The sequence below is a fragment of the Carassius auratus genome, chromosome 47 (assembly GCF_003368295.1).
Source record: "Carassius auratus strain Wakin chromosome 47, ASM336829v1, whole genome shotgun sequence".
NCBI classification, from domain to species: domain Eukaryota; kingdom Metazoa; phylum Chordata; class Actinopteri; order Cypriniformes; family Cyprinidae; genus Carassius; species Carassius auratus.
In genome coordinates this window covers 15261696-15278368 of record NC_039289.1, presented here as the reverse complement: position 1 = coordinate 15278368, position 16673 = coordinate 15261696, and the positions used below count along the sequence as shown (strand labels likewise).

Here is a 16673-nt window from a genome sequence, read left to right as displayed (position 1 = left end):
TGGGGGGTTTCCCCAATTTCAAAAATAAAGCCGCGTGTTTATCCGGGCACCAGCATTGAGGATGGGACGAGATACGTAAAGGCGCAGTTCCCGAAGGAGGTGGCCTCCCTCCCTTACAGCACAAAAATAGAAACGGCAGAGGGACCACAATATTTTCGGGTGATGCACAGTCATCAGGTTAAGACTTGTCGGCTGTGCATGAGCCCAGACCATGTGGTGAAGGACTGCCCGGAGTTCACGTGCCATAAATGCGAGGAGAGAGGCCATTTCGCGAGAAATTGCAATGCTGTGACGTGCCCGGATTGCAATTTGGTTTTAAATAAGTGTGAGTGTTGGATGCAGGGTGAGGAGGAGGAGGAGGAGCAGCAGGTGGGCGGGCAGGTGCATGAAAGAGACAACGAACAGCGAGTTGATGGAGAAACAGTACGAGGTGAAGGACTGGAATTAAATAAGGATATAGAACAACAGAAAGAGTGTACCGAACCGATTATACAAACACAACAGGATGGGGGAATTTGGTCACAGATGGATTTGACTGACAGCTTGCAAAATGCTTTGGGTACTATGGAACTGGATGATGAAAGGAATAAAGTATTGAGGGATGCACAACAGGAGGGAATTTTATGTACACCGATGGATGTGACGGACAGTGTGCAAAAGGAGATGGACACAGTAGAGTGTGAACAAGGACAAGAAAATGAGGAGACACAGGGGAAATCATCGAAAAGAAGAAGATCTGTAAAGGTAATGCCCAATCTAGATAATGCAAGAAAAAGAGTGCTTAAAGAAGATGGTATTGAGTGTGCTAATAAGTATGAGCTGCTAAAGGGTTTGGAGGGGATGGACTGAGTTTATGGGTTTTATGCATGTTTTTATATGTTTTATGCTTTTAAGAATTGTTACTTTTAATGCTAGAGGGCTTTCAAATGTAGGAAAATTTGAAAAAGTCAAAGAAATGTGTAAAGGAGAGGATGTGATTTTATTACAAGAAACTAACTGGAGAGAAGAGTACATGACTGAAATAAGGAAAAGGTGGAGCGGAGAGATTTTTTATAACAATGGTGATGGGAGGCTGGGAAGATGAGTTGCTATTTTAATAAAAGAAAACTGTGGGGTATCATGTAAAACAATATATAATGATGTAGATGGGAAATGTATTGCGGTTGAAATGGAGTATGAGGAGAAAAAAGTTATTGTAGTTAATATTCATGCACCGACTGTAGAGAATGAAAAGAAGGAATATTTTAATGTATTTAATGTATGAGATTTTTTAAAAAAGCATAAAGAAGTTATTATGATGGGTGATTTTAATACCGTTTTCAGTAAATTAGAAATTGGTGAGGAAATGGTTTTTAAAAATGATAAAGGAAGAAAAGAACTGAAATTATTAATGGAAGAAAATAATATGATTGATGTATGGAGAGAAAGAAATGAAAAAAGAAAGAATATTCAAGGAGGCAATTAGTAGGGAATTTTATGTGTAAGACAAGGATTGATTTTATTTTGTGTACAAGGAACATTGAAGGATTTATCGGTAACATTAAATATGAAGAATCAAGCTTAAGTGACCATAAACCAATTTTTATGCAAGTAGACTGGAGTTCAGTGAAAAGAGGGCCGGGTGTATGGATTTTAAATGTAGAGATTTTGAAGAATGAGGAGTATGTTTTAAGTATTAAAGAAATTATTGAAAAAGAAAAGGAGAATGAAATGTACAGTGAAGATAAAAGGATATGGTGGGAAAATGTTAAATATTTAGTTAAAAAGTTCACAATAAAATATTGCAAATTAATACAGATATGTAAGAGGAAGAAGGAGAGAGAAATAAATGAAAAAATGGAAAAGGAATTAAATGACAATGGGAAAGATATACAAAAAATAAAAGAATTGGAGGGAATATTGAAAGAAATGGAAGAGAAAAAATATGAAGGTGCAAGACTAAGAAGTAAAGCTAAATATACTGTGGAGGGTGAAAAATGTACAAAGTTTTTCTTTGATCTAGAAAAAATAAGAGGGAAAGCTGGAATGATTAAAGAAATAAGAGGAAAAAATGGTGTAGTGGTGGAAACAAATGAGGAAATATTAAAAGAAGTAAAAGCATATTATGAAAACCTGTTTAGTACTGAGGGGTTGAGGGAAGAAGAGAAATTGGAGTTACTAAATCAAATAAAAACAACAGTAGGAGAAGTAGACAAAAAAGAGTGTGATGAAGAGATAAGAGAAGAAGAGATAAAAAGAGCAATAAGTGAATTAAACAAAAATAAAAGTCCAGGTATAGATGGTTTGGGGAGTGAATTTTATATCGTTTTTTAAAGATTTTTTAACCAATATTTTAAAAGAAGTATATGAAGATATTTTTAAGAAAGAGGAAATGAATCAGAGAATGGGGATGGGATTAATAAAGTTGATATATAAAAGAAAAGGAGATAAAGTAGACCTAAAAAATTATAGACCAATTACAATGCTGAATACAGATCTGAAAATTTTAACAAAAGTTTTAGCCAATAGATTGAAAGAAGTAATGCCAACTATAATTGAAACAAATCAAGTGTATGGAGTTAAAGGGAAAGATATAGCAGACACAACTCTAAGTATAATTGATAAAATAAGATATATGAAAGAAAAAAATAAAAAAGGATATGTTATTAGTTTGGATTTCGAAAAGGCCTTTGATAGAGTGGAGCATGAATATTTATTTGGAATTTTAAGAAGGTACGGGTTTGGGGAAAATTTTGTCAAGTGGATTACAATTTTATATAGGGGAGCAATAACAAGAATACAGTGTAATGGTTTTTTAACAGAATGTTTTAAAATTACTAGATCAATAAGACAAGGATGTCCATTATCAGCGCTTTTATATTCTTTAGTTGCAGAACCATTGGGATTAGCTGTTAAAATAGATGAAGACATAAGATGGATAAACATTGAAGGAAGTGGGGGAAATGAAAAAAATATTTCAATATGCAGATGATACAACAATAATAGTTAAAGATATAGAGAGTGTTAATGAAGTAATGGAAGTAGTACAGATGTTTTGTAGGGGATCAGGAGGCAAGTTAAATGAAGAAAAAACAACGTATGTGAGATTTGGAGGAGTAAATGTTTTAACGGATCATTTTCATTTTAAAGAAACAAAAGAAATAAGGATTTTAGGTGTTCTAATGGGAAAAGACGAAAGGAATGTTAAAGAAAAAATGTGGGAAGAAATAGTAGGAGGAATTGAAAAAAGGTTACATTTTTGGAAATTGAGGACTTTAAGTGTAAAAGGGAAGGTTTTAATTTTAAATGTTTTAATGGTGTCAAAGTTGTGGTATGTTTTATATGTGACTGCTATGCCAATGTGGGTGGAGAAAAGGTTGAAAAAATGTTTTTTAGATTTTTTATGGAATAGTAAACCGTCAAGAATTGCATATAGTACATTAATAGGAGAAGCAGGGAAAGGAGGGATGGGATTGATTGATGTCGAACAGAGAAAAAATAGCTTAAGAATTAAAATAGTAAAAAAATATCTAGATGATGGTCACAAAACAGCATGGAAAAAGACAATGGAATATTTTTTAAACAAATGTGGGGATTTTAACATGGGGGATGGAATTTTATGGATGAAAACAAAGAATTGGATGACAGAGTGCTTACCAGAGTTATATAGGGAAATGTTTAGTGCATGGGGAAAATTTTTAGACAAAGTTGTGTATGATCCACATGGGAGAGAAAACATTTTAAATCAACCTCTGTTTTTAAACAAAAACATTTTAAAACAAGACAAAGAATTGTTTTTAAAGAAATGGATGGATGTGGGGATAACAAGAGTGAGAGATGTTTTGTATGAATTTAAAGAAGGGTTTTTACCGACACAATTTATTGTAGATGCAATGGAGGAGGCAAAAGAGGATTACAGTGAACAAGAAATAAAAAATAAATATGAAATCATTAAAAATGCAATACCTAAAGAGTGGATAAAAAGAATAGAAAGTATGGAAGGAGAGCCAAAAGAGAAATGTATTCATGTGAAATTTGGGGAAAAAATGTATGATTTTAAGGAATGTACTGTGAAAATGATTTTGTGTTTTTAGAGATGATGTTTTTAAAGAGCCGATTGTAAATGGATACTGGGTGCAGAAATTCAAAGATTTAAAAAAAGAGTGTATATGGAGAAACATGACGGGGAAATGTGTGGAAACTAAATTGGAATGTTTGGAGTATTTTATAAGGCATAGTGTTTTTTACTGATGTAATTTTAAATAAAATAGGAATGGAAGAAAATGCTCTGTGTAAAGTGTGCCAGGAAGAGGAAGAGGGGATTTTACATATGTTTTTACATTGTAGAGAGTTGGAGGACTTTTTAAGGAAATGTAAATGTTTAATTAAAGATGTGACTGAGGAGTGGGATGAAAATATAATGGAATGGAACAGAGTTGTCATGTTTGATGTTTCATTAATCTGTGTGTAATGCTAATGAAAAGTGCAATATGGGACAGAAGAACTTTGGCTAAAAAGGAAAAAATTGTGTTGGATGTTTGGAGTGTGTTTAAAAGAAAAACAGAATTATATATTGAAAGACTGTATGTTTACTTTAAAGGTGTAAATATGTTAGACTCTTTTTATGATGTTTTTACCCCAAAAGTCTGTTGTGTTTTAAAGAATTTAATGTGGAGTTTGCCAGAAAGTGGAAGAGTTTTTTAAATTATCTATGTAAAGGAAAGATGTGTAATGTAGAGATGTGTAAAGTCAATGCTATGTAATTTCTATTGATTGTGTTTAATCTATTGTATTTTATTGATTGAAATTTCTTAATAAAAAAAAAAAAAAAAGGCTATGCCCGATCTCGTCTGCTCTCGGAAGCTAAGCAGGTTTGGGCCTGGTTAGTACTTGGATGGGAGACCGCTTGGGAATACCAGGTGCTTTAAACTTTTTGGAAAATTTCACGATTTATATAATAATCTTGCAAAAAAAAAAAAAAAAAAAAGTCAATGCCCGATATCTGAATCTTAGCAGGTTTAGGTCTGGTTAGTACTTGGATGAGAGACTGCCTAGGAATACCAGGTGCTGTAAGCTTTTGGTTTTTCTTTGCTACTTATATAATGTACTGGCGATTAGATGGGCTGGTCTTTAAATAGCCCTCTCTTTACAACAGTCTTCGCTTACTGCCATACCAACCTGGCTATGCCCGATCTCGTCTGCTCTCGGAAGCTAAGCAGGTTTGGGCCTGGTTAGTACTTGGATGGGAGACCGCCTGTGAATACCAGGTGCTGTAAGCTTTTTGGAAACTTTTCACTTAGTATATAATAATTTTGCTAAAAAACAGATTCAATGCCCGATCTCTGAATCTTAGCAGGTTTAGGTCTGGTTAGTACTTGGATGAGAGACTGCCTGGGAATACCAGGTGCTTTTAACTTTTTGGAAAATTTCACGATTTATAAAATAATCTTGCAAAAAAAAAAAAAAAAAAAAAAAAAAAAAAAAGAGTCAATGCCCGATCTCTGAATCTTAGCAGGTTTAGGTCTGGTGAGTACTTGGATGAGAAACTGCCTAGGAATACCAGGTGCTTTAAGCTTTTTGGAAATGTTTCACCTAGTATATAATAATTTTGCCAAAAAATAGAGTCAATGCCCGATCTCTGAATATTAGCAGGTTTGGGCCTGGTTAGTACATGGATGAGAGACTGCCTGGGAATACCAGGTGCTTTAAACTTTTTGGAAAATTTCACGATTTATAAAATAATCTTGCAAAAAAAAAAAAAAAAGAGTCAATGCCTGATCTCTGAATCTTAGCAGGTTTAGGTCTGGTGAGTACTTGGATGAGAAACTGCCTAGGAATACCAGGTGCTTTAAGCTTTTTGGAAATGTTTCACCTAGTATATAATAATTTTGCCAAAAAATTGAGTCAATGCCCGATCTCTGAATCTTAGCAGGTTTAAGTCTGGTGAATACTTGGATGAGAAACTGCCTAGGAATACCAGGTGCTTTAAGCTTTTTGGAAATGTTTCACTTAGTATATAATAATTTTGCTAAAAAATAGATTCAATGCCCGATCTCTGAATCTTAGCAGGTTTAGGTCTGGTGAGTACTTGGATGAGAAACTGCCTAGGAATACCAGGTGCTTTAAGCTTTTTGGAAATGTTTCACTTAGTATATAATAATTTTGCTAAAAAATAGATTCAATGCCCGATCTCTGAATCTTAGCAGGTTTAGGTCTGGTTAGTACTTGGATGAGAGACTGCCTAGGAGTCTCTTTAAACTTTGCTTTTTAACAGGTGCTTTAAACTTTTTGGAAAATTTCACGATTTATAAAATAATCTTGCAAAAAAAAAAAAAAAAAAAAAAGAGTCAATGCCCGATCTCTGAATCTTAGCAGGTTTAGGTCTCGTTAGTACTTGGATGAGAGACTGCCTAAGAATACCAGGTGCTTTAAGCTTTTGGGTTTTCTTTCCTACTTATATAATGTACTGGCGATTAGATGGGCTGTTCTTTAAATAGCCCTCTCTTTGCTGCAGTCTTCGCTTACGGCCATACCAACCTGGCTATGCCCGATCTCGTCTGCTCTCAGAAAATAAGCAGGTTTGGGCCTGGTTAGTACTTGGATGTGAGACCGCCTGGGAATACCAGGTGCTGTAAGCTTTTTGGAAACTTTTCACTTAGTATATAAAAATTTTGCCAAAAAATAGAGTCAATGCCCGATCTCTTAATATTAGCAGGTTTGGGCCTGGTTAGTACATGGTTTGGAGACTGCCTGGGAATACCAGGTGCTTTAAACTTTTTGGAAAATTTCACGATTTATATAATAATCTTGCAAAAAAAATAAATAAAAAATAAGAGTCAATGCCCGATCTCTGAATCTTACCAGGTTTAGGTCTGGTTAGTACTTGGATGAGAGACTGCCTAGGAATACCAGGTGCTTTAAGCTTTTTTGAAACTTTTCACTTTGTATATAATAATTTAGGCAAAAAATAGAGTCAATGCCCGATCTCTGAATATTAGCAGGTTTGGGCCTGGTTAGTACATGGATGGGAGACTGCCTGGGAATACCAGGTGCTTTAAACTTTTTGGAAAATTTCACGATTTATATAATAATCTTGCAAAAAAAAAAAAAAGAGTCAATGCCCGATCTCTGAATCTTACCAGGTTTAGGTCTGGTTAGTACTTGGATGAGAGACTGCCTAGGAATACCAGGTGCTTTAAGATTTTTTGAAACTTTTCACTTTGTATATAATAATTTTGCCAACAAATAGAGTCAATGCCCTATCTCTGAATATTAGCAGGTTTGGGCCTGGTTAGTACATGGTTTGGAGACTGCCTGGGAATACCAGTTGCTTTAAACTTTTTGGAAAATTTCACGATTTATATAATAATCTTGCAAAAAAAAAAAAAAAATGATTCAATGCCCGATCTCTGAATCTTACCAGGTTTAGGTCTGGTTAGTACTTGGATGAGAGACTGCCAAGGAATACCAGGTGCTTTAAGCTTTTTTGAAACTTTTCACTTTGTATATAATAATTTAGCCAAAAAATAGAGTCAATGCCCGATCTCTGAATATTAGCAGGTTTGGGCCTGGTTAGTACATGGATGGGAGACTGCCTGGGAATACCAGGTGCTTTAAACTTTTTGGAAAATTTCACGATTAATATAATAATCTTGCAAAAAAAAAAAAAAAAAAAAAGTCAATGCCCGATATCTGAATCTTAGCAGGTTTAGGTCTGGTTAGTACTTGGATGAGAGACTGCCTAGGAATACCAGGTGCTTTAAGCTTTTGGGTTTTCTTTCCTACTTATATAATGTACTGGCGATTAGATGGGATGGTCTTTAAATAGCCCTCTCTTTGCAGCAGTCTTCGCTTACGGCCATACCAACCTGGCTATGCCCGATCTCGTCCGCTCTCGGAAGCTAAGCAGGTTTGGGCCTGGTTAGTACTTGGATGGGAGACCGCCTGGGAATACCAGGTGCTGTAAGCTTTTTGGAAACTTTTCACTTAGTATATAATAATTTTGCCAAAAAATAGAGTCAATGCCCGATCTCTGAATATTAGCAGGTTTGGGCCTGGTTAGTACATGGTTTGGAGACTGCCTGGGAATACCAGGTGCTTTAAACTTTTTGGAAAATTTCACGATTTATATAATAATCTTGCAAAAAAAAAAAAAAAAAAAAAAAAAAAAGTCAATGCCCGATATCTGAATCTTAGCAGGTTTAGGTCTGGTTAGTACTTGGATGAGAGACTGCCTAGGAAACCAGGTGCTTTAAGCTTTTGGGTTTTCTTTCCTACTTATATAATGTACTGGCGATTAGATGGGCTGGTCTTTAAATAGCCCTCTCTTTGCAGCAGTCTTCGCTTACGGCCATACCAACCTGGCTATGCCCGATCTCGTCTGCTCTCGGAAGCTAAGCAGGTTTGGGCCTGGTTAGTACTTGGATGGGAGACCGCCTGGGAATACCAGGTGCTGTAAGCTTTTTGGAAACTTTTCACTTAGTATATAATAATTTTGCCAAAAAATAGAGTCAATGCCCGATCTCTGAATATTAGCAGGTTTGGGCCTGGTTAGTACATGGTTTGGAGACTGCCTGGGAATACCAGGTGCTTTAAACTTTTTGGAAAATTTCACGATTTATATAATAATCTTGCAAAAAAAAAAAAAAAAAAAAGAGTCAATGCCCGATCTCTGAATCTTACCAGGTTTAGGTCTGGTTAGTACTTGGATGAGAGACTGCCTAGGAATACCAGGTGCTTTAAGCTTTTTTGAAACTTTTCACTTTGTATATAATAATTTAGCCAAAAAATAGAGTCAATGCCCGATCTCTGAATATTAGCAGGTTTGGGCCTGGTTAGTACATGGATGGGAGACTGCCTGGGAATACCAGGTGCTTTAAACTTTTTGGAAATTTTCACGATTTATATAATAATCTTGCAAAAAAAAAAAAAAAAAAAATGAGTCAATGCCCGATCTCTGAATCTTACCAGGTTTAGGTCTGGTTAGTACTTGGATGAGAGACTGCCTAGGAATACCAGGTGCTTTAAGCTTTTTTGAAACTTTTCACTTTGTATATAATAATTTTGCCAAAAAATAGAGTCAATGCCCGATCTCTGAATATTAGCAGGTTTGGGCCTGGTTAGTACATGGATAGGAGACTGCCTGGGAATACCAGGTGCTTTAAACTTTTTGGAAAATTTCACGATTTATATAATAATCTTGCAAAAAAAAAAAAAAAGTCAATGGCCGATATCTGAATCTTAGCAGGTTTAGGTCTGGTTAGTACTTGGATGAGAGACTGCCTAGGAATACCAGGTGCTTTAAGCTTTTGGGTTTTCTTTGCTACTTATATAATATACTGGTGATTAGATGGGCTGGTCTTTAAATAGCCCTCTATTTGCAGCAGTCTTCGCTTACGGCCATACCAACCTGGCTATGCCCGATCTCGTCTGCTCTCGGAAGCTAAGCAGGTTTGGGCCTGGTTAGTACTTGGATGGGAGACGGCCTGGGAATACCAGGTGCTGTAAGCTTTTTGGAAACTTTTCACTTAGTATATAATAATTTTGCCAAAAAATAGAGTCAATGCCCGATCTCTGAATATTAGCAGGTTTGGGCCTGGTTAGTACATGGTTTGGAGACTGCCTGGGAATACCAGGTGCTTTAAACTTTTGGAAAATTTCACGATTTATATAATAATCTTGCAAAAAAAAAAAAAAAAAACAGTCAATGCCCGATCTCTGAATCTTACCAGGTTTAGGTCTGGTTAGTACTTGGATGAGAGACTGCCTAGGAATACCAGGTGCTTTAAGCTTTTTTGAAACTTTTCACTTTGTATATAATAATTTATCCAAAAAATAGAGTCAATGCCCGATCTCTGAATATTAGCAGGTTTAGGTCTGGTTAGTACTTGGATGAGAGACTGCCTAGGAATACCAGGTGCTTTAAGATTTTTTGAAACTTTTCACTTTGTATATAATAATTTTGCCAAAAAATAGAGTCAATGCCCGATCTCTGAATATTAGCAGGTTTGGGCCTGGTTAGTACATGGTTTGGAGACTGCCTGGGAATACCAGGTGCTTTAAACTTTTTGGAAAATTTCACGATTTATATAATAATCTTGCAAAAAAAAAAAAAAAAAAAAAAAAAAAAAAATGAGTCAATGCCCGATCTCTGAATCTTACCAGGTTTAGGTCTGGTTAGTACTTGGATGAGAGACTGCCTAGGAATACCAGGTGCTTTAAGCTTTTTTGAAACTTTTCACTTTGTATATAATAATTTAGCCAAAAAATAGAGTCAATGCCCGATCTCTGAATATTAGCAGGTTTGGGCCTGGTTAGTACATGGATGGGAGACTGCCTGGGAATACCAGGTGCTTTAAACTTTTTGGAAAATTTCACGATTATATAATAATCTTGCAAAAAAAAAAAAACAAAAAAAAAAAGTAAATGCCCGATATCTGAATCTTAGCAGGTTTAGGTCTGGTTAGTACTTGGATGAGAGACTGCCTAGGAATACCAGGTGCTTTAAGCTTTTGGGTTTTCTTTCCTACTTATATAATGTACTGGCGATTAGATGGGATGGTCTTTAAATAGCCCTCTCTTTGCAGCAGTCTTAGCTTACGGCCATACCAACCTGGCTATGCCCGATCTCGTCTGCTCTCGGAAGCTAAGCAGGTTTGGGCCTGGTTAGTACTTGGATGGGAGACCGCCTGGGAATACCAGGTGCTGTAAGCTTTTTAGAAACTTTTCACTTAGTATATAATAATTTTGCCAAAAAATAGAGTCAATGCCTGATCTCTGAATATTAGCAGGTTTGGGCCTGGTTAGTACATGGTTTGGAGACTGCCTGGGAATACCAGGTGCTTTAAACTTTTTGGAAAATTTCACGATTTATATAATAATCTTGCAAAAAAAAAAAAAAATGATTCAATGCCCGATCTCTGAATCTTACCAGGTTTAGGTCTGGTTAGTACTTGGATGAGAGACTGCCTAGGAATACCAGGTGCTTTAAGCTTTTTTGAAACTTTTCACTTTGTATATAATAATTTAGCCAATAAATAGAGTCAATGCCCGATCTCTGAATATTAGCAGGTTTGGGCCTGGTTAGTACATGGATAGGAGACTGCCTGGGAATACCAGGTGCTTTAAACTTTTTGGAAAATTTCACGATTTATATAATAATCTTGCAAAAAAAAAAAAAAAGTCAATGCCCGATATCTGAATCTTAGCAGGTTTAGGTCTGGTTAGTACTTGGATGAGAGACTGCCTAGGAATACCAGGTGCTTTAAGCTTTTGGGTTTTCTTTCCTACTTATATAATGTACTGGCGATTAGATGGGATGGTCTTTAAATAGCCCTCTCTTTGCAGCAGTCTTCGCTTACGGCCATACCAACCTGGCTATGCCCGATCTCGTCTGCTCTCGGAAGCTAAGCAGGTTTGGGCCTGGTTAGTACTTGGATGGGAGACCGCCTGGGAATACCAGGTGCTGTAAGCTTTTTGGAAACTTTTCACTTAGTATATAATAATTTTGCCAAAAAATAGAGTCAATGCCTGATCTCTGAATATTAGCAGGTTTGGGCCTGGTTAGTACATGGTTTGGAGACTGCCTGGGAATACCAGGTGCTTTAAACTTTTTGGAAAATTTCACGATTCATATAATAATCTTGCAAAAAAAAAGAAAAGAAAAAAAAGTCAATGCCCGATATCTGAATCTTAGCAGGTTTAGGTCTGGTTAGTACTTGGATGAGAGACTGCCTAGGAATACCAGGTGCTTTAAGCTTTTGGGTTTTCTTTCCTTTTTTTTTATAATGTACTGGCGATTAGATGGGCTGGTCTTTAAATAGCCCTCTCTTTGCAGCAGTCTTCGCTTACGGCCATACCAACCTGGCTATGCCTGATAGTGGTACAGTCCAGGAAGTGAGTTGCTGAAAGAGCAAACAGAGAATCTTTACATCTAAAATAGTATTTAAATTTGTTTTTATTTTTTAAATAAGCTTTGTTTTCAAAAGTTAAAGTTTATTTTGTGTCTAAAGTGTTCCCCCAGCAGCCTTTGCTGTTTGGGGGACCATCAAATACAGTTTTATTTCTGTGATGGAAATCGAAAGCATGGCAGCAAACAAAGAACTCAAAATGAAAGACGGACAAGCAAACAATGGACAAAGCATGGATAATGACAGCGGAAAAGGACATCAATCTTCCATGAATGCAAGCAATGAAAGGAGGAATATCAGAAAAGAGGTATGTGGAGAACACCATGAGAAATATTCCAAAGAGTTGACTGTGGAAGTTGAAGTGGCAGGAACAGAAAAAATCTCTATGATGGACTTATTAAGAGGTGTAAAGAAGGAGTGTGGAGAAGTGGTGGGATGCAGAGTGAGAGGAGAAAGGTCATACGAACTTACAATGAAGGATGATATGGCAAAGAGTAAACTGATGGACGGTGTTAGAGTAAAAGGAGCAATGGTGCACGCCAGAGACATTGTGAACAATGAAATGGTAGTGTCATTTATTAACCTGCCAGTTTATTTGGAAGATCAGAAGATTTTTGCAAAGCTGGAAGAATGGGGAGTTAAACCACTGTCTGCCATTAAGCGCCGGGTATGGCCAGGAACTGATATTTTAGATGGAACGAGATTTTTAAAAGTCCGGTTCACTGATGAAGTTCGCTCACTCCCATATTCAACCAGGTTTGAAACATTAAGAGGCACAGAGTACTTTCGTGTCATACACGACAGGCAGGTGCGTGTATGCAGGTTGTGCATTAAAACAGGACATTTATTTCGAGAATGCCCAGAGTTTAAATGTTTTTCATGTGGCAAGGTAGGCCACTATGCAAGGGAGTGTGGAGAGCAAACAGAGAGAGTAATAGAGGAGGAGGGTGAGCAAAGTGAAGACGATGAGAGGAGGGAGGACGATCAAACAGAGAAGCAAATCACAGTGAGCGAGGATGACATGGAGGTTACAAAAGGTGGAGGAGAAAGTGGTAATGGACAGGATGGAGCTGGAAGGGGACAGAGAGCTGGAACAGCTGGTGAGGAGGCCGATGATGGAGAAAGGAGGGAGGAGGAGGAAGAAGAGGAGGAGAAGCAAGATGAACAAGACGAAGAGGAGGAAGAGTATGAAGAGGATGTAAAGCTACTGGGAACTAAACAAGAGAAAAAAGTAGAGCAACAAGCAGTACCTCAAAGGAAAGAAAGTAAGATTCCTCAACGAATGCAGACAACACTACAAAAACTGACTGTCAAAAGAAAGGCGGAGAGAGATAAGGACAGAATTGAACTGATAAAAGAACAACGCTCTGGTACATGAATTCTATAATGGTATTATATGTTTTGGGTTAAAAATGAAATATATATATATATATAATTTTTTCTTTGGTTTGCTGGCATGGTTTCTGTAACTTCAGTAAATGCAAATGGGTTAAGGAATATTAACAAGTTGAAGGAATTAAAATTTACGTATAGGAGTGATATAATTTGTATTCAAGAAACAAATTGGGATGATGAAAAAGTGAGAGAAGTAAAGGATTTATGGAAGGGAGATATATACTTTAATAATGGTGCAAAAAATGCAAGGGGTGTAGCGATAATGATTAAAAAAGATAGGATTGAAAATGTAAGGCAGGTGTACAGAGATCAGATAGGGAGAATTTTAGTTATAGAATTTAAATTCAGAGGTATTGAATTCAGATTAATTAATATATATGTTCCCAACGTGGAAAATGATAAGAGATGTTGTATTGAGGAGCTAAGGGATCTAATTGTTGGAAGGTGCATAATAGTAGGCGACTTTAACATTATATGTAGTAGATTGGATGTTGGGAAAGGAGGGAGTTTCAGGTGGGAAAAATCAAGATTAATGTTAATGGAAGTAATGAGGGATAAGGGATTACTTGATGTATGGAGACATGAGAATCCGGAGAAGAGAGAGTTCACAAGGAGGCAGATGAGAGAAGGGATATTAAAGCAGAGTAGGATTGATTTAGTGATAGTGCAGGGAGAAACCATAAGTTACATTGATGAAATAAGACATCAGCAGAATAACTTTAGTGATCATGATGGGGTTAGGTTTAGGATCAAAGTCGGAAGGAGAGAGGTGGGTGGAGGGATGTGGATACTAAATGCAGTGTATATTGAAGAAGAGGAGTATAGACAACAGATGAAAGTGTTACTACTTCAGGAAAATCAGTGGTTGGAGGAATGCTTGGAGGAAGATGAATTTAATAATGACATTGGTAAGAGATGGGAGGAGGTAAAAAATAAAATTAAAGCTTTAAGCATAAGGTATAGTAAGAAAAGAAAAGAGAGGATGATGAAAGAGGAAAGGGAGCTTAGAGAGCAAGTGAGGATAGAACTCAGCAGAGCAGATGATGAAGAAGGATATTGCATGGAAAAGTATATAGAAGCAAATATGAGGTTAGAGAGATATGAGAAAGAAAAATGCAAAGGAGCAATTTTAAGGAGTAAGGCGAAATATGTACTGGAAGGAGAAAAGTGCACAGGGTATTTCCTGGGTTTAGAAAAAAGAAGGCAAGGTAAGACATATATCCATGAAATATATTCAAAAAAGAGAGAGATAATAACAGACTATGTAGATATATTGGAGAGGGTGCAAGAGTTTTATGGTGAGTTGTATATGAGAGGATGTGTGGATGAGGCAAGTATAGAGGACGTATTGAAGTGTGTAGAGAGGGAGCTAGGGGAAGAAGAAAAGGGATGGTGTGATAGAGAGATAGAGGAAGAAGAGGTTATAGCTGCAATAGAAGGTTTAAGAAGTGGGAAAAGCCCAGGAAGTGATGGGATAGGGACAGAATGGTACAAATTATATAAAAATGATGTAGCACCAATTTTAGTGGAAGTATATAAAGGAATGGAGAGAACAGAAATAATACAGAGTAAAATGGTAGAGGGAGTGATAACACTAGTTTTTAAGAAGGGGAATAAATTAGATTTAGAAAATTATAGGCCGATTAGCTTGTTAAACACAGACTACAAAATACTCACCAAAGTTTTGGCAAACAGGATGAAAAGAGTAATCGGAGATATTATTCAGCCAACACAAAGCTACAGCATTCCTGGAAGAGATATAGCAGATACAATTGGAACAATCAGAGATGTGATTGAGTATATGAAGAGGGATGGGAAGGGTGGGATAGTGTTGGGGATAGACTGGAACAAGGCCTTTGATAGGGTCGAACACAAGTTTTTATTTAAGGTCTTGGAAAAGTTTGGTTTTGGGGAGAGAATGGTAGGATGGGTGAGGAGATTGTATGGAAGTGCAAGAAGCTGTGTAAAGGTGAACGGAATATTGACAGATACATTTGATGTGGGAAGGTCAGTGCGGCAAGGCTGCCCGCTATCCGCTTTGTTATACGCCCTTTCTGTTGAACCTTTGGCATCATTAATTAAGAGAGACAAGAGAATAAGAGGAATTGAGTTGCCATATGGAGGGAAGTGTATAATTAACCAGTATGCCGATGACACAACAGTGACAGTAAGGGAAATAAGCAGTGTGGGAAAGGTTTTAGAGTTGGTGGAAAAATATGGAAAGGCATCAGGGGCGAAAATAAATAGAGAAAAATCTGAAATAATGTATATAGGAGAAGTAGAAAGATCTGATGTAGGTGTGAGGGTTGAGGAAAAGTACATGAAAGTGTTGGGTGTATATTTAGGGGTAGATTCAAAGGAGGCAAGGGATATAACATGGGCTGGAGTGATAAATAAGATAAGAACAGTTTGTATTGCATGGAAAGGAAGAAAATTAAGGATAAAAGGGAAAATAATTGTGGTTAATAATCTTATGCTGTCGGTATGTGTATATGTAATGAGTGTAATTGAAATGCCTGAGTGGGTGATGAATGAGTTAAATAAAATTGTACATGATTTTATATGGGAAGGGAAGGGAGTGAAAATTGCACAAAAAACATTAGTGGCGAGGAAACAGGAAGGTGGACTAAAGCTGATTGATTTAGAAACAAAAAAGTTGGCAATAAGAATAAAAACTGTTAAAAAATATATGGAAGGAAGATGGGAGTTTGGTTGGAGAGAATTTTTAAAGAAATATATTGATGATATTGGAAGAATGGGAGAGTATGGGTGGTATATGGGCTTTAAGCAGTCAATGACTGTGGGAATGCCAGACATATACAGGGAGGTGATGGAGGCATGGAGGCAATTCCTGCCAAAAGTAGAATATGATTGCACAGAGGTGCACACATTTATAAATTTGCCATTGTTTTTAAATGATAAATTTAAACACAACAATAAAACATTGTATGAGCCCAAATTCTTAGAAGCCGGAATAAGGCAAGTGAAAGATATTATATATGAAGTTATTCCAGGTTTTCTTAGAAATAACTGTATATATGACTCCGTGTGTGAGTTGGATGGCATGGAGAGCAGAGTAAAGGTGGAAAATATATATGAAAGAATTAAAGCAAGTCTACCATCGAAATGGGTGAATGTTATAGAAAAAAGTTGTGTAAAGAAAAAACAACAGGATTTGCCTGAGATGTACATAATGAAAGACGGGGAAAAATATAATATAAAAAGCATTAGCGTAAAGAAAGTCTATGACCTGTTTATAATGGATCAAATAAAAGTGCCAGCATCTGAAAAAGTATGGAGTAGGGTGTTTGAAGACTTGGATGTAAAGAAAATATGGTCAAATATGGACATAAAATACAATACTATAGAATGTGAAAATAATGACTTCTT

At 36.5% G+C, this 16673-nt stretch overlaps 7 non-coding genes across 7 annotated transcripts; all 7 read left to right on the top strand.

The window, feature by feature from the left end:
- The first annotated feature begins 5139 nt into the window (after positions 1-5139).
- On the top strand, positions 5140-5258 carry LOC113065256 (5S ribosomal RNA). The gene has a single exon (XR_003278981.1). It is a non-coding gene; the product is annotated as a 5S ribosomal RNA (ribosomal RNA).
- Positions 5259-6498: 1240 nt separating this feature from the next.
- LOC113065258 (5S ribosomal RNA) lies at positions 6499-6617 on the top strand. The gene has a single exon (XR_003278983.1). It is a non-coding gene; the product is annotated as a 5S ribosomal RNA (ribosomal RNA).
- A 1212-nt stretch (positions 6618-7829) lies between these two features.
- LOC113065246 (5S ribosomal RNA) lies at positions 7830-7948 on the top strand. The gene has a single exon (XR_003278971.1). It is a non-coding gene; the product is annotated as a 5S ribosomal RNA (ribosomal RNA).
- Positions 7949-8321: 373 nt separating this feature from the next.
- On the top strand, positions 8322-8440 carry LOC113065251 (5S ribosomal RNA). The gene has a single exon (XR_003278976.1). It is a non-coding gene; the product is annotated as a 5S ribosomal RNA (ribosomal RNA).
- A 930-nt stretch (positions 8441-9370) lies between these two features.
- LOC113065257 (5S ribosomal RNA) lies at positions 9371-9489 on the top strand. Its single transcript, XR_003278982.1, has one exon. It is a non-coding gene; the product is annotated as a 5S ribosomal RNA (ribosomal RNA).
- A 1084-nt stretch (positions 9490-10573) lies between these two features.
- Positions 10574-10692, top strand: LOC113065250 (5S ribosomal RNA). The gene has a single exon (XR_003278975.1). It is a non-coding gene; the product is annotated as a 5S ribosomal RNA (ribosomal RNA).
- Positions 10693-11333: 641 nt separating this feature from the next.
- On the top strand, positions 11334-11452 carry LOC113065249 (5S ribosomal RNA). The gene has a single exon (XR_003278974.1). It is a non-coding gene; the product is annotated as a 5S ribosomal RNA (ribosomal RNA).
- Positions 11453-16673: the final 5221 nt, after the last annotated feature.